Consider the following 23,348-nt stretch of genomic DNA (forward strand, 5'->3'; position numbering starts at 1 on the left):
TTGCCACTCTGTGCTTTCACAAGGTATCCTTAGGTCAGCAAAGCCATCAATTAGGCTGTCTGAAGTTTTATCACCAGCGCAGCAGCAATAAGTGCCGGCCCAGAAAGACTTCTGCTCTTCTACAACTCCTGCAGTTGGAGCCCGTAAAGGCGGGGGTCATTTGGAGGTCAGTGCCAGCTGGGGATGACCTCTGCGGCTGAGCTGGGACACCCCGCACAAGGCAGCCGCCCGCCCCAAACTTGGGCACCTTTCAACTCATTAGAAACCCCCAGCCACAGGTACATGTGGTTAATATTAGGCCCAAAATAACCTTTTTTCTTTTTTTTTATCTCAAACCAGGGCGGTTGCCGCAGCTTTTGAGCACTGGTAAAGGCAGTTAGTTGGCTGTGGAGCCTGGATTTAATTTTGCTGGTAATCTAAAAATAAGTGCTTGCATATTTCTTATTAGCTTAATGTGCAGCAATCCACATTGGCACAAGCTAAGCCAAATTAATTTCCCTAAAATAATTTTAAAACTTGCCTATTCACAGAATTTCTTTCAAAACAGGGCAATTTTTTATCACTCAGGAGCCACGCTTGTTTTTGTCCCCCCTCTTTGTGTTTGAGAACACTTTGGAGCCTTCGTGCAGGTTTTGTGTGTTATTTCACAGCTCAGGCTTTCGGCTGGTGACCCTTAAGGAGTGCTAATGAAGTCGAATACTAGTGTTTAATCCTCTTCAGAAATACTAACATGCCCATCATCCAAAACAGCCTCCAATAATTGCCATTGGGCCCGATCCAACGCTTAGCGAAGTCTTTCAGTCAGTTAACTGAAAACTAAGTTCATCTGCTCATTTAGTAAATTGCTAGCCTTTATATAGCATCAACTCAGCAAGGCCTTTTGTTGCGTTTCCCTCCTTCTTTCCCTCCCTCCCACTCCCCGGTTAAATTCCTCCACTGATAATAAAAGACAGTGGCACACCTTCGATTGCATCTTCCTTAATCACAGTCGTGGAAATTTCATTAGACAGATGCATAAATGCTACAAGTACCACTACAGGGCTCTTTTACATCTCTGTTTACATCCAAAAGACATTCTTTATTCTTTAGGAAAAGTATAATTCAGTTGTCAGAAATGTCATCCTGCCTCAGAATTAGTCATGACTTCAGGTATTAAAATAAAAACTCAGACACAGTCGATGTACTTGTTTATTCCCTTCTGACTGCAGCACAGGGAAGGCATCTCCTACCCCAGTGCTGTGATTTCCAGGGGTGTTTCCATCCTCAAAGACAAAGGCCCCCGATAGGACCTAATTTGCTGAGCTACTTTCTAGTAACGTTACTGCACTGACCAAATGGAGCCTGACCTGAACCTCCTCCATCCAATGCACCTTTTATCAGCTAAAGTTAAGGCCAATAGAGATTAACAGGAAATCCTGATAAGACTGTTTTCTCTCCTCCTATGAGCTTCTAATGGTGTATACAGATGGCAAGGTTTTAAAGAATGCAATGAATGCTTATTTAGGCTTGTAAAAAATCACAGACAACAGAAACACCACCCCCCACACACAGACTTTCCGTCTTACTAACCCCTTTTCTTCAATCAGGCCACTCTTCAGGGAAACCAAATTGCTTTTTCGTTTTTTATATAAACCCCAACCACTTTTATTATTTACATCTGGTGGTCCCCTTATTTATGTCCCTCTCCACTTCCCTGCACACACACCCTGACTCACAGGGCTGCGAGGCATTATGGGCCTTGGCTCTCAGCAGGAGAACTCGACACTGTCTTCAAACAAATAATTAAGGGGAAGGTTAAAGGTTCACCCAGAGGTCATATCTTTGGATACTCCTCAGAAAGTTTACATTAGCAAGAAATGGGTGCCCTCTGAAGTGTTCTTTCAATGGGCTCGCACAACAAGGCAGAGCATTAAGAAAATTCTAAGTCCTGAAGGGTTTCAGGTGACAACTGCTTTACCTCCATGATCATGCAGATGGGGATACTACACTTTGGATTTTGAAAACCCAATCTTGCCCAGTCTTTTACTCCCAAAAGCCCTTGGCCTTATTTTATTCCACTGATGTGAATAAAGTCAGCCTTTCACCGTGAAGTCTATGTAGAGGAAATTCACCAGTTGTTTTGGAAATGGGAGTTAAAGCCCTAACAGTGAGCCCCCCAATCTTTGTTTCTCTAGAGAAAAAAACAGCCATGAAAGTAAAACTTTTTTATTTGTCCAGTAAAACTTGCAAAAAATAGTGCTGGGTTTGATTTCTGATTTCATTATTTTCTTTTGCACACGAGTAACTGCTGGTGCAAATGATGTCCTCTAGACTAACAACACTCTGTCGGAAGCAAAGACACACTATCATATGCTTAGAAAGATATAGGAGCACAGAGGCTTTAGGCATCCAGATAAATTTGAAATTCCATTTCTATGCCTCCTCTGAAAAATCTTGTCCATAAAAGGCATCAGTTATATCCATCAATGGGTATGTCTGAAAAATTACATATGAAAGTATTTATATTTGCAAAATTTCAGGTGCAAAAAGGACATACATTTCAGGTAAGGCTAAAAATCAGATCCTAGTTTCGTTAGCAGCAGCTAGATCATGTAATGCATCAGCACAACTGGTAGACAAGGGCACAGAATGCAGTGTTTCTGGATTATTATTTATTCTTTATACTGCCCCATAAATATGCACAGTGCATAATAGAGATGTAGAAACTACAGTCCCTGCCCTAGCCCTTACATTTTTTGAGGGCTTTTTTTTATACCTTAGGGAGCCATTTCCAGGGCCAAAGCAAAGCAAAATAGAGCCTTTTGCACAGCATTTCAGTTGGTGTGTTGCAGAAACAGTGTGATGTTATTTTGGCACAAATGCCTTCAAAAGGCATTAAGAGACAGGTGAAAAAAGAGAACATCAATGCCACTTTTCCCAGCATTATTTGGAACCCTATACATGAAGAATTCACAGCTCTGCTCCTGACTCTAATTGTCTGTCTTGTTCATATCCTTCACCCAGAGGCCAAAGATTGAATGGCCTGAAAAGATGAGTAAAACCTATCAACAAGACATAGATTTCTTTGTTATCCTTCTGTTAATAGCAATTCCTATTATTTGGATGATAGCAGCAGTTAGAGGACCCAATGAAGCTCAGTCTTTCTCCACCCCATGCTGCACAAGCACACTATCCAAGAGAACTCGGGGTCTGAACAGATTTCCAGGCAAAGCCTGGGGGATAGGAGAGATGCCTTCTCGCTATTTGCAAAGGAGAACGGAGACAGAAGGAGATTAAGTGACAAGGCCAAAGTCATACGAGAGATCTTTGGCAGAGCCACACACCCAACATAGATTTCCTCAGTCCTCTTTCAGCGCTCTACAATCTGCTATCCATATGCTATCTTTCCTTTGTTCCCCCATCTTAGCAGTCAGGCACACTGGCAGGGGACTGCAGAGAGAGCTCACATTGCCACTGTTTGTGCCTTACCTGCTGTGTAGATAAAGACGGGTCATCAGCCTCCAGGGTTGTGAGGCGATACCTTCACAAACTCTACATTCATATGGCACTTGGTCCTCATTCCAGAATGATAAATGAGGTGTGTAATGCTGAGAAATACATGTCGTTGACATAGTACGTTTAATGAAAATCTCACTTCCAGCATTTTGCAAATGACAGATTACCAACCTCCCTTATTCAAATAGCCATTTGAATTGAATGAAGGGCTTTTGCATCTTGTATTTTTCTTTAATTGCTACCTAAAGCAGCCTCCTATATTTCCTATAGCCAGAGTCTATTTTTCTCACACAAGTAGTTCCAGTAACTTTTGTGGGAGAATTTATGAAAGATCAAAATCTGGCTCAAAATGCACAACAACATGGACTTTAAAAAAAAGTAATTTCATTTTTATCTGCTTCCAGCAGAAAAACAGTAGAGCAGTAAAGGTACACTAGTGAATATGCAGTGTAGTCTGGTGATTTGGTAGCCTTACTCCTAATTGGTTCCTACCATTTCTAATTAGCATGACAATATAATCTAAATATATGCATTTAATTGCATCTCTTCAAATAGAGCCTTGGTTTTCTTTGTCCAAAATAAACATGTATGCTGTATTTTATCAGAAGTCCTGTAATTCATCTTCTTTATATATTTAGTATATTTTATCTCAAGTCGTATCAAACGATGTTAAACTTACATTTATATAATACATTTTATTTTTACAATAAATAATACTCAGATGAATTCACAGAGAGATATTCCTACAAAGTGCAAAAGTGAATAAATAGCAAATTGAGATCTCTCAGTCTGCTTGTTCAGATTTGGCATACTCAAAAATAATCTCACTGTTGTTCCCACTGTCTTTTTTATACATACTGTACATGTATTTCAAAACATTGAGACCACTCTATAACTGAACCAGAGTAATATTAGTTCTTGAAATGAAGTGTTGGTGGCTGTACCGATTGGCAATCATAATTAGAAACATCTCCAGTTTTACTCTATGGCTATCATGGAAAATTCACTTTAAGTAAGTATGGTCACAACAGGTCATGTTTCAGGAGGATGAAACGCATGAAAGCTTAGGAAACTCCAATTCATCCCCATCTTGGGGTCTAAATCTGAACTCAAGCAGAAAGTGGTATTTAACTCCAGTCACTTGTCTATGTGTTTAATTTCTTCTGTGAGATGAACTAGTGCAAAACTGAACCAGTCCCCCACAGCAGAGTATATTACTCCCTCCGAGAAACTGAGGAACACCACAGAGCCCCCACATACAACTCAAAGCTTTCAGTATCAGTGTTCAATCTGTATTTCCTCTTAAAATATCCATCCCAGAATATGAGGTGTTAAAATATTGCATTTATTTAACAAACCAGCCACTGCATAAATGGGTTCTCAATTCTTTATGTGAAAAACAGAAATAAACAAATTTGTGAGATGAATTCACAATCAGTTCTCTAAAAGGATTAATGAGAAGGAAAGTTTTGACTCAGTTTAGATTTTAGCCCAAGAAGACACTTCTGCTCTTTTGCTTGAAAAGAGCAGAGATACTGAATGAACGTTGTCACAGGCTTAGTGATAGAAATAATAAAAATAAAAGTAACAACAATAATGTAGGGTTAAAACTGTTGATTTTGTGTCATCTGAATACAAAACCTAATTTTAAAATTTTTTAGGTACTCAGAAGAAGAGCCCAGCAAGATTTTTCAAAAACTTGCCAAATCTAGATGGGAAGCTTGGCTCTTATTAAACCTAGCTAAATGGGAGCTGAGTTTGATGAATAAATGGGGTTTAAGCACCTGCTTCAATGTTTTGCTGAGTAAGGGCATAAGAATGCATTCTAAAAAAATAATTCAAATGTTTTCACCTTAGGTGGGAAAACAAACCTTTGCCTAAATGATATTTCAGCATTTCGACAATGAACATGTCAGTATTTAGCTCAAGAGTATACACTACACTGATCCCTTGTTGCCCAAGAATGTCCTAATTTGGAAGGGAAAATATCCCATTAAATGTTATATCTAAGTCACAAAAAATGTTTTTATAAGTAACCTAGAAAAAGATTTCTTTCCCAGGCTGAAATAATCATTTCAGAAGTCTTGAGCAGATCAGAGCAGTCTGAAAGAACGCATCAGAAAAGACTAATTTGCAGAAACACTTTTATCAATATACACTCCCCTGCCTTTACAGCACTCTTTTCTATCACCTAAACTTTTATCTGAGCAAGTAAAATCCAGTTATCTTAGTTTATTTAACCTCTCCCTCCAATATGTATTCTAAACTGACAGAATTAGGTTTGGCGCCCTCCTGTACATGTGCGTACAAAAATAGTTGAAAAAGCCCTTGTTTATGCTTCACTGAATCTATGCCGCACCTGGTTACCAACTCTTATTTGCAGTATTCCTTATAGGAAATTTAAAAAGCTGAGTTAGTTGCCTGGAAATGAGCCATCTAAATAAGGCTTCCCTAAGTCATGAATATTGAGAGATGGAGTCACTTACATGACTGGCTTTGAGAGGAAGAGGGAGGGACAGGCAGGTTTATTCCCCAACAAAACTTCACAGAGTTTTGCATAGCCTCGTAAGGGGTGTGTGTGCGTGTGTGTGTGTGTGTGTGTTACAGGCTTTAAATTTTAAGTTTAAATTGACTTTCTTAAGCTAATTTAGACATCTCATATTTGTCAAAGGTGTGATTCAGAAGACCTAAGTCAGCAATCACGTTTGGTGAAGAGAAGGCTCCAGAAGATGATAGAGAGCAACTAAGCTGGGCGCCCGATGCAGCCCGAGGCAGGCACTAACTGTCCCAAAGACCTCTGCTGCATCTTGTATGTTTATGTTGGAGCTCCTAAAAATATGTTATGCCACTTGGAACTGCCAATTGCTGGAAATCGTGAATTTGCCCATCCCGCAACTGTGAGACTGTCCTAAAAAATCAGAAATTTCAACAGGGCTCTTCCCACTGTTTGAGTCTTTCAGTCCTTGTGCCACATTTTCAAATGGCTCTTCTCAGCCACAAATCTATAAACTTACTTGAAAAGAGACACACTTAACCATTGTCTCCTGGAGCTGGGATCTCAAGTTAACATGAAATAACTTGAGCCTTGTGATAAAATCATGAGAACTGGCAAGACAGGCATCTATTTACTGCAGAGAAAATCTGTCTCGTTAAACATGTAACTCCCGGTTACCAGGTTACCTCTTGGGAGCACGGGGAAACGGTTTGGCTCTGCCAAGGAAGGACCTGGTGCCTGCCGCGCAGAGGACCTGCCCTGCCTTTGCTCCCGGGGCAAGAGCCCTTTTCCTACCACGAAGGCAGGTGTCCAGGAGGCCCAGGCTCAGTCGGGACTCCCTGGTGCTCCCCACGAACCTGGAGGCGCCGTGGCCACATGGCTCCCCTGTCGGCCTGCCCCAGTGCTTCTACCCGCCTTGCCACCGGTCCAGGCCCGCGAGGTCCCAGTGCCAAAGCCCAGGCCAGCCGGCGCTCGGGCCGATAACGCTGGTAGCAGAAGCGCTGCCGCTCCTTGCTGCAGATCGGGGCTCACCCAGCGTTTCGGCCCCCGTGGCCCCCAGGGGAGGCCTCCCGCTGTGCAGCTGGGCGCCATGAGGTGGGGCCAGAGCGCCGCTGCCGCGCCGGGGCCGGTGTGGCTGCCCCGGGGCAGGGCCGGCGCCTGCCCCGCAGCCGCCGAGCCTGCACCGGCGGCACCGCCGAGATGGCGCTGTGCGGCAAGGGGCAGCAAGCACGGCGGGGCACCCCAGCGCGGGTGGGGGGTACGCACGGCTGTTAGCGGGAAGGAGGCTGGGCGTTCCCTCGGCACACCCACCCGGGCCGCCGGGTGGGCACGGGTCTCCTCACCGGCTCTCAGGAAACCTCCGCTTGAGTGAAAAAGTATCACCCCTCGTCCCCCCTGAGTGTCTGGCGCCTCCCAGAGCGCCCGATCGCAGCTGAAGCCACACAACACGCACCGGCAGTGGCTGTTGCCCGTTCCCGAGTGCCATCAGGTTATTCACATACGGTTATTTATCATGCACCGTAAAAATGGTCTTTTAAAGACACTTGAAAGGAAGGGAGGAGACAAACAGACATACTTCCTTAGCTCTTCATATCTTGCAGATAAAATGCAAAGTCAATAGACATAAGCTGTGGTATATAACCTCATCCTGTACTTGATTTATTGCAGATGGGAATCAACTAGAAACTGAATCACTTTGAAATTTTTACTACTGACATTAAAATTCCAGGTTTGTATACATATGTCTTGTGGAGATGCTAAATACAATTTTAGCTAATTTGGCATGTGCTTTGATTTGCTAGCACTTAGACATGCATGTTAAAGGTAGATAACAGATCTCCTATTAAATCTTAAGTAACTCATGCATTTAAAGATGTGTTAATTTATCATCTTAAACTCAGAGGGAGAGATTTTCAAAACTAATGAGGGTCCAGCAGTCTTGAAAACACAAGCAGCTTACCTAGCTTCTTACATAGGAGTTGAGGGGCCTTAGTTTAGGTAACTTTTTTTTTTTTTTAAGAGTAGTTTTTGAAGAATATCACTTCAAAGTGTTTTACACATCTTTCTGTTTCATATTAAATTTTTTAGCCAATTCTAAACTGACCTGAAGAGTTGTCAACAAATTTAACATCTGTTTAACTTCCATGATCAAATTAGATTAAGGCACTAATTCTCCTTCTTAGTTTTCAGTGGAAACTACCTAAGGAGCAACATGCCAAAAATGCATAAAGGTGTTTAGCAATTATGTACTGGGTATGTTTGAAGACATCAAGGTGCACTCATATGTCCTGCGCTATGGATATGTCTGATTAGCTTGTCATCTACTCTGAAGAAGATGTAGCCCAAGTCTCCTATACTATGTAACAGGCCAGCTGTTAGCTGTCTGTCAAGCACCTAAAGTGGACAAGTAGTCCAGGAGCAAAAATGTCACTCCTTTGATCTGGCAAGGAGCAGCTGCTGATTTATAGAGTAGGACTTTGTTCTTCCGTTCTATTTTACTTTCTTTCCTAAGGCAGAACCACAAAATCCAGAAGAAAAAAAAAAAAAAAAAAAAAAGTGCCGTTCTCTGCAACATCAACAAGCTCTGACAACTGCAACAGGGTTTTTCTTGGCCCTAACAAAGCTCTCAGGCATCTCCTTTGACGCTCACCTTTCTTTTTTTTTTCTTCTTCTTTTTGCAATGCAGTAGTTATTGTTTAATTCAGCTTCTGTAAATGGAATGGACTGTGGCCAGCAAGCCTGGGGCATAAACACACCTGTATGAAAGAAGCCTTATTGTAGCAACCATCTACAACCAACCTGCACATGCACTACCAGTTCGTGAATTCAGAAGGAATGTTCCATTTTCCCTGACAGTAAATTTTGCCTTAAGATAACAGTTTTGTTGTACCCACTGTCCTGTCTTGACCATGAAGCTTGCGCACTTTTTCATTGTTATTAAAATCTGAAAGAAAAGAAGTATTTTTCTACCTGTCAACCAGCAGACCTCAGGAAATTGGATCCGAAGAGCCCACTTTAAAAAAACCACAGCCAAAATATATTTATAGAAACATACTGCTGAAAGTTTGAAAACTACTGATTCTAAAGGTGTCAGTTCTGTTTCAGAGACAGCGATGCAGTCGCAGCCATCTCCAGCTTATACTGGTACAGATTCTCCTCAAAAAGAGCTTTTTGCAAAACAAGCACTCAGAAAGACATATCATTTGATGCAACTAACCAGACTGCGACACTGCCAGCCCAGAGTCAATGCTCTGTTCAGTTCTCTTCTTAGACTCAGAAGGTGCTGACCAGATTCTGTGAGGTGATCAGTCACTACTCAGGCTGTTAAACTCCTACCTCGCCCATTGGAATAGCAAGGGAGTTTTCCTTTATTTCCTTTCTGATCTGCTTTCCAGTGTATTAGCTAAAAAAACCAAATCTGCAGGCCACAAGAAAAGGCTGCAGTATAATGCTGCTGAGCAGGAGAGGAGTGCCTTGTGTGTTTATGGATGGGGAAGGGAACCACACAGCAAGCTGTGTTTTTGACCCTGGTATGTGTCTATGCACATGCTGTGTTAACACTTCTTTATGCTGTAACTTTAAAAACAGACAAAAAGGATTACAAAAACAAAGATGGGAAGAGGTGAGGATGGTGGGGGAGACATCATGACTACAAGATCTTTTGCATATATGTTAGCTTGTGGAAATAAATAAGAACTATTACAGCCAGGGCCCTAAGGGAGGCAGGAAAATGATGATGTACAGGATAGTATAAAATGATATATTAAAAACTGTGCTGTCAGTGGAACAATAGAATATTAAGCAAAAGTCCATAATAATTGGCAGATATTTAGCTGTAGACATCTTTGTCTGGTTGGTGGGTACTAAAGTATACGTGAGAGGAAAGAGAACTAGTTAGGCAATTAGAAGTAATGGGCATAAATAATACACTATGTATAAATACATCCTCCCCTCTCCCATGTTATAGCTCTTACCCAGATACACCTAATCACCTCTTAGTGAGTCATACCTACATGCCTGTATCCCGTGTGTTTTGCTCTTTGCACTGTCTGGTTACTGGAGATTCTGCTTATGTAAATCTTCTTTCTCTCTGTAAATGCAGAATCGTGTTCATTTTTTCCCTTTAATTATTCCAACACTGGTGGCAATACTTTATCAAATCAGAGGGTCTAACGGCTTAGTAGCTAAAGCTGTGTCAACACCACAGACACCATCAGACTGCAGCCTACCATGTTATGGAATACGTGCTCCACAGTGACTGAAGGTATTAGGAACGTAAACGTTATATAGATATTCCCTATGTCATACTGGTGAAGTTTTTAATCTGTCTCGTCCCATTTTGTGTTCTCTATCTCACAGGAATGAGGGGAGACTGCTCTAAAAACATTTTTTAGAGTTTTTTAGTATATGTATGTGTTTCACGTATCCATGTGTCTCAGTTACTGTAAGCCAAACTGCTTTGGAATCATGGAATGATAAAATTAAAACACCTCTGTGGAGCCATTTCCTCAGCCTATCACTTCATATCCCCGGCTCCCATACTGTCTGTCCAGTGCTTCATTTCTCCCAGCCTACCTTGCTGGTTCTCCAGAGGTAATTGCAAAATACAGATGGCAAGTCAGCAATAAAGCTTGCTGGTGCTCTGCTGGAGTCCTAAATGGCCAGATATGCTATAACTGACGACACATATGTGAATGTTATACCATATCTGTTCTCTCTTTTCTCTCTGCTGTTTCCATTATTCGGAATAAGCTAAAGACAGAAACCAGGAAGGCTTGTGCTTTCTGAAGCATTTGGAAGGTTGGGTTCCCCTGATTTCAGCGCTCAGCTGGCTTACGGGCAGAGCAGAGCATTGGACAAGCCTCTGCTCAAGTGCACCACATTTCATTTGTTGTTGGCTTCCCCAGCTAAAGAGAGGGCTATTCATGTATTTTTCTTTCCTCTGTTAAAGGACAGGTAGCTGGAGAAGTCACTTTTAAGGTAGTCACTGCCACTTAAATATCTCATGTGAAAATTAAATCATACCCAAAAAGAAACTTGAAACTGAGCACATATTTCTTCAATGAAAACTGGCTAGTTCTGTAATGTGTTCCACTATCCCATATTTTGCATACAATTGAGATATCTGTTATGAAACCCAATCTGTATAACCTATCTAATATTTTTTTTTTTTTATGAGAGCAGTTTGGAAACTCTGTGTGTGATCTTACATAATTTTAATAACTGGTTGCTGATGGATTTCAGTATTAATTCTGACTGTTCTGACTGGTAAGGTGTTGAGGCTTAATTTTCAGGAGAATTTCACTAATTGTTTCTGCACTGCGTAGCGGTGAAGGCATCTCTGTGTATAAACCTGCATTTGAGCCCACAAAACTGGTAACTGCAGGGCCATACCAAGCAATGCTGATCTCTTCAGCCAGGTCTAGTAAAGTGCTCAGATGTATAGGAAAATTTTCAAAATAATCGACTCCTATTGTCAAAACCATCATAGGCCCTTTAAAGCCAATTTTAATGTTCAGTGAAATTATGAGTTAGAAAGCAATATTAGCAAATGGATGTTGACAGTAGTGCCTGAATTGTAGGTGATCTGCTCCCAAGAAAATTCATGTCTCTGGTTAGATGTTCCGGGAATCACCAGAAGGTGGACTTAGATACCTAACTACATTTTTTGGTTAAAAAAAAAAAAAAAAAAAAAGCCCTCACTTAACACTGAAAGTACCTAAATTCTTTAGGCTTGTAGATGTCTACTTTTTAGCACCCTATCCCATCAGTATTTTTGCTGCTGTGTATATGCTTATCCTAACAGTGAGTTACCTTCTGCCATTACCATGCTCTGGCTCTGAGTTAGAGGAAGACACTTATGTCTGGTCAGAATTCCTATGGATCCTTTTAGTGAGACAGACATCTTAGAACATGTCTGTTCTTTCTTACAACAATACAGATAAAGATCTCTTTCCTTTATAGCTGACACTGTAATTATTTAACTATTTGTTTGGAAAGAAGGAGATCAAGTTTTGCCTCCCTATCCTGCTTGATTTGGAACAAAGGCTTGAGCATAGGTCCATCACATCCTAAAAGAATATCTGAATCACCCACGTATTCAGTACAGTGAACAAAGCCCTTTCAGTTCTCATTCTGAAGATGCTCCACCTGAAGTAAGTCATTATACAGTCATAATTAACTAGCATTTAACTCTCGCACATCTGAAGTTAGAGCCTTAACCAAGCAACTGTACAGTCAAACCCTTGTTCTTATTTAATTTTGTTCTACTGACTAGACATTACATACACAACAGAACTGGCAGTAGGGAGAACAAGAAAGGCATGATAGTGAAGAAGAGTAAAGATGGAGCACTATGTTCAATAGCCCATTGATTGGGAAACTCAACTCACTTGGAACAGTTAAGACATTGATTTAAATCAAGATGAAGAGAAGACCTGCAAACATATATTCTATTTAACAAGTGAATTTTCTAGCCAATGAGCCATTGAGTATAGCACTCCCTCTACCCCATTCACCTCTTTTGTGTAAAGCTTGGTATGGCTGATGTGTGACAAGAACTTTGGCTGGATTTGGCCCCTGGGGAGATACACTGAGGCAACACTGATTTTGTGTTGAAAGTTGTGTGTCACTCTCAAACACGTTACTGTCTGTTTACCACTATATATGTATTGAAAGTATAAGAAATATGTAAATACATGAACCATATTTGTGTTCCTAGTCCTCTGTCCTGGAGGTCCTTTCTATCTAACATAACCATGGGCATTGCAATATCTCACTTCTGGTACTGCTAGGCTTACAGTTCCAAATTTCTCAGTTATACCCAATTCTAAGCAGTTTTGTGCATGCTCACCAAAAGAAACAAGTACATGTGGACCAAAAGTTTGTAGGTATCTTGGGACTGGGCAGCAGCTGGATAACAATGCTGGAAAATTCAGTGACAGCTAAAGATAAAGATTATGAAACATTATGTAAAACAAGGAAAAGTCTGTGAAAAGAGAAAAAAATGTCCCAAATTCACAGGCAGCATCTTCAAGCAAAGCAGTTCAGCACTGTGCTTGTGTGCGTAAGAATTTAAAAATACATTTCTTAAGAAATGATCTATAAATAGGATAAACTTTTTTAGTTTTGTTCTAATGCAGTGTCCAAACTGAAGAAAACAGAGATAGTCAGTAGTTAGAGGAAGGAAAGTTACTCTTTGTTTTTTTCACTGTGAATTATTAAAATTATCAATGACATGTACATTCCTAGGAAAAATACACATTTTTAATTTGATAATGAAAATCTGGTAATATTTAATTATTTTAGAAATCAAATACGCCTTTATACATGTAAACTTGTAAACTGTCATCCATGTAAAACAGAGTAATAAAAGTAACAAATGCAGACACCCATTCAGATTTAGTTTCCATTTACTTGGTTCTTCCTCAGTTTTTATATTCAGTCTTTCAATGTGACTATATTCTCATCCAAAAAATTTTTAGCATCATCATAATCATAAAAAATATAAAGTATATCTTTATAAATCACATGAGGCTTAGCAGACCCTAGTAATGCCACATCTGCTTTAATCCTAGTAAATTCTAGCCTAAGACAGTATAGCCTGAGGTGTCTCACCTGAGTTTTCAGACACATTTCAGGAAATGCATTAGCTCTCCAAGTCAGTGAAATAAATACAAACAAGTATAGTGGTCAGTAACCAAAGAAAAATTTAGCACTCTAAATGGGATTTTACAGAAGCCTGAGTTGAAAAACCCAGCTGTACTTTATGAATGTCCCTTAACCACCAATCAATTCTGCTGAGATGAGTGGTCCAATTAGTTGGCTAATTTTTGATGCCTGATACATGTATTCACAGTCAAGAAAAAAAAAAACAAAACACATCTATCTAGAGGACCAGTCTTCCTTCGATCCAAGAAACTAGGGTCTACAAAACAAGAAATATGAGAATATCATAATGCCAAATTCCACATCCTAATTTGAGACAAAAATCTCACCGTTCCGAATACCTCCTTGCTAGGACAAATTTGATGCAAAGATGTGCAGCTAAGACATCTGACTACACTTCATTTTCAGGTGTAAATACAGGTAAAAAATTGGTAAGTGAAAATTTTTGTGGGCATGTTTTTCATCTGGACTGAAAAAACCCCATTTTGTCCTGCCAAATTTATCCTAAGTGCTACCTAGATCATGCTCTGGTTTTCCAATATAGGACGGTTCTATAATAACTGCTTAAGCATGCCATACAGTATTAATCTTCCTCATGAACTCAGTCCCAAACCAGTTTCCATGGAGAGAAATTAAGAGGTATATACAGGCAAACGAGAAAATATATGGCTAGCCAATGATACAGAAAGGCTCTTTAGATACAGAAAGGCTCTTTAGGTGGCAGCTCTGGTAGAGAGGAAAGATTTTTCAACTGAGATTGCAGATCTGAGGGGAGGGCAGCATTAGACAGTAAAGAAGAGAATATATATATAAAAAAGAAGAGTCATTTATGATGAAGGTTCTGACATTGTTTTAAAAAAGACAATTCTGAAATTGATCCAGAAAAGAATGATGGAAAGCTGCTGAAGTGCCTAAAGTAGGAAGTGATTTTGGTGTGCATGTGAGAAGGAAGCATCAGCATTTGACATATGGAGGGGGAAAGGAAGGACTGGAATTAAGAGTTTTGAGAGAAGAGGACTACAATAGTCAAGGTGAGAAGAGATCAAGACAGAAGCAAAAGAGATGCATTGTTGAGGTGGAAATAGGAAGAAAGGTAGACACTGGAGGTGTGAGAGAAAGAGCAACACTAAGAAATATGTGTGGATTTTGGGCAGTGGGAATAAATGTGTGAGTAGTCCTAGAGGAGTACAGAGGAGTAAGACTTATATTTAAGAATGTCTAAGAGCGTAATGTTGCTCTAGGTTCACTGTCAATTTTGTTCAGCAGGTTATAAACCTATCTATATAAAATGATACCATCTAAAACATGAACTTCTTTTAAACAATGCTCTGTTTATTGTAATAGTTTGTTAGCCCAGCAATCTCTGCAGTAGCTGCAGCTGTGGCTTATTCCATCTCATCAGTAATTTTAACTGTCTTATAGTCATTAGTGTGAAGCTTTTCACAGTATTTTAAAATTATAACTATACTTTCCTCCCAGTTCTTTTGTTTGAATGGACTATGCATCCTTTAACATCTAAATAATTTGCCCTGAGAATCATCACAACATAGCTGTACTTTAGAACAGAAGACATGAATATGGTTTTGATAAAGCTCTGCAATGTTTATTAACAAAAACAACAAAAAACCCCAATAAAACAATATAGCTTTAAACAGTTTGTGATTATCTATAATCAGTATCTTTCTCCATAATACGGTCCAAAAATACAAGTCCTGAAATAGTGCGCATCTGTGTGAAAGGGTGGCCACTATATCTCATGAGTTGTTTAATCCTCACAATTTGTTGTGTATGGAGCATGGAATAGGCTTTCACTTATGACTGCTTTAAACAGTGTCTGCCTGCCCTATGACTTTCCAAAAGACCCCAGGATGAGGTTAGTGCTGTAAAAAGCTTGATTTCTCTAAGCAACAGTCATTCAGAGTGACAGCACCCATTCATTTACTGGCGACTAAACAACAAATATAAAAAAAAGACAAAAAAAGACTCAACTGTTGGACTTACTGACTCCTTAAAGGGCAGCTACACTATCATTACCGCCAAGTGCATACAACTTGGGCTTGATGTTGGCCTACTCAAAATTACTATTTGCTATGAAGAAGTGGCAAAGCAATTTCTAAAACGATGGGGTAAAAGAGAAGCCCCATTAAAAGCTGTTTCTTTCTTTTAAGTGAGAGTGAACAGAGTAGTGGGTCTTACAGTTTGACCCACTTATTATCTTTGTACGTTTGTCTTTATTACCAACTATTAACTGATTAGATTGCCCTTAGAAGTAATTGTGCATTGTTAGATAATTGTATCATTGTGGCTTCTTATTGGGGAAAGGTATTACAACCAAACACTTAAGACAGATAAAACCAGATGGATGTAACTGTCTGTCCATCCATCTGTCCACTCAAGAAGCCTTTTGGTATTTATAGAGAATTTAAAGTAGTGGTGCAAGTCATAAACAAAAGGGCATTTTTTAAAGAAGGAAAATACACTTAATTAAATAGATGTAAAAATTATTTTGCTGTCAACATCCACAGTATCCATGATATAGTCATGTTGTGTAACCGTTCCTATGGAATACTAGTTCTCAGAACCATAATGAGTTGCTATTAGGGAAAGCAGGAATGTATTATTAGTATCCCCACAGAATTATCTTCTAAATTATTTATGCTTGCAACACTTTCACATAATGGCAGTTTTAAACTCAAGCAAACAAAGCAAACCGCACAATAAAGAGAGGGGAAGAGAACTGTACCGAAACCCTTGCTGAATGCATGTAGTTAGAAAGGCCAGTCAAACAAACTAATCAGATTTTGTTTCCTACTCAAATCCTCATGAGGTTTGCAATAGGCAGCATCAAAGCTTTCTGGGATTGTGTCACCTTGATAAAGGATTGAGTGCACTGTATCTGATTTATGTCTCACATCTAAAATGTAAAGGAATGAAACTGTATTTGTCTGGTGCAAGTTTACTTATTGTCTTTGAAATTCCACAGCAGACCCTCCACAAAAAGCTTAGCTATCAGAAGGGTGCAAATAACACCAGTCTTGTGTTACTGTTACGTTCATCCCCTAGGCTATGGTGCTAGGTTTGCACAGGAGTTGGGAGGGCAGTGGGGAGGATTGTTGTCTTTATACATTGTGCATTGCTGATTCTGCTTTCCACACTTGCTTTACTAATACACAGGGTAATGATTAACACTTTAGGAGTCAACACTTTTCGGAAAAATTGAGATGGGATGCCCTTTTTTTACAAAAAAGACAACTTCAGCCAAACTCAAATCTGATCAGTGCAGAGAGGATTTGGATGAAATTAAAGAGAAAATAGCTCAGACTGAAGGCTCTAATGATCTCCTTCTGGTCTTAAACTGTTTGCATTTATGAACATATAAAGATCATCCTGTTCACTTTCCATTAACTAATCTATGAAGTTTTGTCTTAACCTTCAAAACAAATTTGAGCTGAAATTGTTGCCTTATTAATTTACCGAGCAGCTAAATTTAGTTACTTTAAAAACAAATTTCTACCCCACAAAAAGGAAGAATATACATATGGAACGTTTCTCCCCCCCCTCCCCCTCAAAAAAAAAAAGGATTATGTAGCTAAATATTCTCAGCTTTTCATCAGTCACAATACAAATAGGTTTTCAAAGTATCCAGTTATTCTGAGTGCCTCTTTTTTTCTGGCCATTTGGATTAAGGTAACCAAAATAAACGTACAATGAAAATGGTGGCCTTCTTTTTAAGCAAAATGACCCTTACATGTACTAAAAAAACTAATTTAACTTATGCTACTTCAGTTGCACACCAGTACCCTCATTGATTACCATGGAGTTACATTAGGTTAAAATTGGAGTAACTGAGTAGTGGATCAGGTCTGATAGTCAGACATATGTTTTCCAGTAGATAATGGCTACTTATATATTTATGAATTTTAAAATGCTTTTCAATTCAACTATCATTGTTACTATATACAGGAAGTAAAGAAGTAAATTGCAACCAAGCTTTCAGGGGTTTATTCCCTCATGAAGCACCTGTACTGCTAGTGTCAGGGGAGGGCAACTGTACAGTGCCCACTACATAATAAATGACACTGTTGAATATTCTTAATGTCTCTGTGTGTGTGGTTTTAGGGACAGAGCTATTATCTGTTGGGTTTTACATTTCTAAATACTATACCATCATTTCTTTAATCCAGCTTCATGGAAAGTTTCAAGGATGTTTGTGATATTTGGTACTCTGATCTATTCTGTCCTCTGATCTATTCTGTCCTATTCACCCATAAGAACAGGGAGTACTTACAGGGCAATAAACAGCTTTCAGGCAAATGTGTAACTCCAGTGCCAATTGGAGTTATGTGCCAAGACACAAAGCAGAAATTGTACATAGCTCTCCATTCCCGAACATGACAGTCATAATAAACCTTAACCTCGACATTCATTGCTTTCCCCAACCACAGCTAAAAATGCTACACATGTTTATAACATCTAATGAACCAGACATTAAAAGGAAACCACAGATCTATACCAATAGATTATCAGGAAGAGAAGCGTGAATACTTGCTCATTGTACTATCATGGTAGTTAGAAAGAGGAAAGACCTAATTCATCATCATCATCATCTTTTGGCAAGAGCAGGGGATAATCTACCAATGGAGGTCCCACCAGCTGCTAAAATAACAGCTTGTAAACTGCATAGTGCAAACATACAATGCAAAATCCTAGGGGACAGAAACTCAGAATCATTGTGAACCTGGAAAGAGAATGATGGATGCTTATTTTACTCTTTGGTGGCAATACAAAAGAAGGACAGACTATGGATTGAAGTAGGGGTTTGGGTTCAGGTGAATTGTGTCTGGTTTCTGAATCTGTCACATATTCTCTTTATTAACATGTAATTGATTAATTGTAGGTGATGACTCTGCTTATGAAAAGAAGTGAGGGTGTAAGACTTTGCTCTTTCAGAAGCAAGTAAGTAAAGAAAGAGTAGGAGTGAGTGAAGTTTAGAATTTACTCCTTTTCCACCCACACCTCTTCCAAGCCAGGGAAAAAAACAGCATGGAAATGATAGCAACCTATAGCAGATAGTGGTCAGTAATGAATACATATCACTGTAATGAGCAAGGGCAAAGCAGGAAACTCTGCTTTTCCTATGCCTCAGAGACATATTCCATGCTATTCCTACAGTTCTACTAATCATCAAGTCCTTAGTTTACCTGATGCTCAGTTTCCTGTCGGTTAATGATATTAATAATTATTTCTTCCCCCTCTCACTTCTCATTTTCCTTTCGTTGTCATGATACAATTTTTATTGGTTTTGTGACAATTTGATTATGATGGGCACAAAAGTATCTAGATACTAACATATCCATGCCTTTACACTGCACAGGATTTACCTTCCTCTGAAATTCTGATGATGGTGGAGACCCCGATTGCACTAGCTACAATTACTAGAGTCTGGTTTACAATTTTTTCTGTGACTGTTATTCACATGTAACTTTTCAGAAGTCCTTCTAAGATTTTTTTTAATGTGGGATAATTAGCCCAATATATAAGAATTCTCATCTCATATAAATGCTCAATCAAAACACATATTTTCCTGTGAGCTAAGAATGCCTGGATTTCAGTTTTGACTCTCAAAAGAATGTTGTCGTTCCTGCAGGACATGCAATGGAACATAAAAGAGCATTTTACCTCACTATTTGAATTGGACGAATTTTTTTCTTCTTTTTTTTCTTTATTTTTGTGTGTGTAATTGATTATTGGTGTCTAGGTTTTTTTTTTTTTTCTCATCATCTTTATCTTCTCCTGTAAGTGTGTATTTACTGCTTTTGGAAAATCAACAAAAAGAATGTTGTCCTCATTCTGTGCGTTTGATTTCATATATTTAATTTCTAAATAAAAAATAGATGTTTTCAACTTCAGGAGCCCCCTCTTAAGGGACTACCAAAGAGGATGACAGTTAATTCTGACTGTATGATGTGTATTCCAAGACCCACCAATTCACCTCTCATGAGCCACAAAACAAATGGTGGTAACTGACTTTTGGCAAGTACTAATATGAACTGGACTAGAACTCAGGGCTGAAATTGCAAATGTTTTTATACGTGAAATACTTCCTTATCCATAAGATAAACACTGTACCAAAGTGGTAGACAGGCAAATTAGTATGTCCTCATGACTCTCTAGGTTAATGTCTCCCTCAGAGAAGGGGAAGACAGCAAGAAGAAATCCAACCCAGCAATCAGAAAGAAAATAAAAAATCAACCACCGAAAGTGGGAGGGCAGAACATACAGGGAAAGGAGGAACTTACTGTACTTCTATAGTGTGTAGAGAAAAGTGGGACATCTGAAGTGTTTGGATGGGCAAATCCACATTTTGTGTTGAAGAAGCAGAACTTAAAACAGAGCACAATAAAATGTGGGATCTTCACGATCACGGTTGAATAGGAGCTATTAGAGCCCCTGGTTAAAAAAGAGAAGAAGAAACTGTGGCAGCAGGCAAAACAACTATTTTTATCTATTAGAATGAGAAATACATAAGCTTCTTTGGTTCATCCCAGCTCTGTGTAGTTTTTATTCAGGCCTATTTTCATGGATTTCTTTTAGACACATTTCCTACTAAGCAAATAAACTTGAAATTCTTTGTAACAGGTGACTCATTTGAAAAAAACCAAAACAAACCCGTCAGCTATCTGATGAACACCATGGAGGGGAATAGCAAAGTTAATCCACTTTGGCTCCCAGTGAAAGAACCAACCTGCCAGAGGCCAACAAAAGAACAAGAGATGGAATTAGATATTAGGAAGAAATATTTCATTGTGAGTGTGGCGAGGCACTGACACAGGTTGCCAAGAGAAGATGTGGCTGCCCCATCCCTGGCAATGTTCAAGGCCAGGTTGAATGGGGCTTTGAGCAACCTGGTCTAGTGGAGGGTGTCCCTGCCTGTGGCAGGGTTGTTGGAACTGGATGATCTTTAAGGTCCCTTCCAGCCTACACCATTCTATGATTCTCTGATCCAGCGGTTTTCAGGGACCTAGTTCTAGGCCTGTCACAGGAATCATAAGTCTGATTTTCCTGGGTTTGCACTATGTAAAGTCTCTCAATATGTACAAAAATTCTCTTCATTTACTTTGAGACAAGCACTGAGTGTCATCAGACCAATATCTCCCCAAATTTTGTGTCATACTTTACAGGAATGTAAATTACAGGCCCAGTCAATACTGGGTCCTGGAGGAAAGATATAAGTAGTAAACATCAATGCATCTGTTTTCTTTTTCTTTTAGAGATTTCTTTCTTATACATATTTGAAGATTATAAGTAAACAAGTTATTTAAAACAATCATTATTTCATTGTCATGCCATTTTTCTTAACCTGGAGATTCATTGGAGAAGTGAAGCATGTATGCCAGAGCATCTTCTGATTTGTTTGACACTGATGTTATTCTGTTGTTTTATAGTGAATGAAGACAACAATATTGTTGTCCTTTGGTTGTTGGTGCCCTTTTCTGAGCATGCCAATGTAAGCAAGAGTGCTCTGTTTCCACTGAGACAATTCATATCTCAGGTAGCTTGCATTCCCTTAAATGACTGTTTCTTGGGAGTAAGTTGCAGTGCAAAGTCAGGCTCAGAATAAAGTACTAGAGACCAAGCATCAACAAAACATGGATAAGGATATTACTGGAGGAGAGTCTGTGGGAATATTTCCCCCTTGTATCATCACCATAGTGTTATATCCTGCGTTACTACTGTACCATAGGTCATTTAAATTGGTAAACAGTAAAGTCACTAAATACACTGCAGACAATTCATATGCCTCAAAATTACTGGAGCATGCAGTCCCAAAATCTGTGCCCTGAGGTTAACATAAAATACCTATATCAGGTACATGTTTTGTAGTATGGCTTACAGATGTGTCTGTGATTTCACATAGTGGTGAAGAGTACTGAGGACTGTAACATTTCTGTGATGTTGCAGGTGATGCTGCAGGTATCTGCAGTCACCTGCTATTCCCTCCATGTCATGACACGTGAAGAAAGCAAGAGATGACCAGAAATTGCTTGTCTTTCAACTTGTCTACAAAGGTCCTTTCCTTCCCAGTTTGAAGGAAACTTTATCATATCTTTATGTATTGCCCTGCAGATGCTGTTTGGGTAACTTATTACAATTGCTATTTGAGGACTGATTTAAAATTTAGAATTGAAATGAGTGGAAAAACTCCAACTCATTTCAACAAGCTTTGAAACAGGAACATGGACAATCAAAAGGAGAGACTAAATGTATGGAACCCCTTTGAAAACGTGATCTTAATCCACCAGCCTCCAACCACTGCTTCACTTACATTACCTAGATGGTGCTCAAGTATGACTTTCTGGGAAAGGCAAGAATGAAACAGCAAATCACATTTATGTTTAGGAGAAAAAGATATTTTAAAAATTGGTTTTATAGTATTTTTATGCTTCCCCACCTAACATATTTTAACCCTATTTTAATATATTTTTATCTTGATCTATAATATGTTGTCATATAACACAAAAATACATTAGTATGAGATCCCAAAAAATAGCTTTTGCAGTTGTTCACCACCTTACTTTTACTAGTTTAGTGTTTAATTACTTAATGTTTTAACACCTCTGTAGAAGCACGCAGCTCCATCTCAGTGTTACAGTCTGGTGACTGTACACTGTTCGCATAGTGAATCCGTTTGCTGATTTCACTGCTAATACTTATTGTCAGAAGGGCTGTGAGGATTTTGTCAGGTGATTAAATAATTTAGGCTACAGATTTCCAAAGCTAACCATGTACCTAGAACAGACATGTGCTTTGTGGTATTTATAAAAACAGGTGAGGGCCATTTGAAATTGACATGGATGTTGTCCACAGTGAACTTCGCATTTCACATGGAGCTTCTAGAAGGTGATGAATTATGACTAATAAGCCTACAAATTAGGTGTCCTGGACTATAGTTCTCAGAAAAAGGAAAACGAGAAACTTCTGAGTAGAGTTGTAGGAAAAAATTGCAGTGAGCATCATCACATAAAACTAATATAATACTGCGTTTCAACAGAAAAAAAAAATAAACCTCATCCCATGTTCATGCACTGATTCTGAACTCATCTTTAATTTTGCATGACTGTCATGTCATATTTCAAAGCTGAAGAAAATGTTATAGCCAAACTGATGCTCAAACCACAGCATTGCTTCTCGGTTTGTATCTGGTTTTTGGAGAGAAACAAAATTTTGTATTTAAGTGGGAGTTTTGACATGTAAAAATAAACATTAAGTCATGTGGCTGAGGAATAAATCTCCTCCTCAGAACTGCTTTTATGCAAACACGACCCTCCAGAACCTCAGTGTGCCAAAGACTGTTGAGACTTGCTCTCCCTGTTTTAGCAGTTTACTTAAGCATATGCCTGTCTATAAGCACATGGATAACTTCATTAACATGACTGAGAGCTAGGCAGGTGCTATGACAGCCTAATAGAGTTAGGTCTCATCTGAAGAATGGGTCCTGAGAGTGTTTGTTCCTGAACAAGCCAGCCAACAGTCATCTTGGTTTTTTAACTGATCAGACTGTTTTGTCCTTTGTATCGGTGGCCTTTGGTTAAATTTAGCAATGGGATACCTGGCAAGAATGAAAATTTTTGTTTCTAAATAAAATTATTTTAGCTTATTATAATTAAGGAAATAGACATGCATAATGAAT

General features: G+C 39.1%; 1 protein-coding gene across 2 annotated transcripts in view; it reads right to left on the reverse strand.

Annotated features, from left to right (window-relative positions):
- Positions 1-23,348, reverse strand: part of MEIS2 (Meis homeobox 2) — a 173,423-nt gene that overhangs the window by 7,076 nt on the left and 142,999 nt on the right. The gene's annotated exons all lie outside the window — the stretch shown is intronic.

Source organism: Strigops habroptila, chromosome 4, assembly GCF_004027225.2.
Source record: "Strigops habroptila isolate Jane chromosome 4, bStrHab1.2.pri, whole genome shotgun sequence".
Taxonomy (NCBI): Eukaryota; Metazoa; Chordata; class Aves; order Psittaciformes; family Psittacidae; genus Strigops; species Strigops habroptila.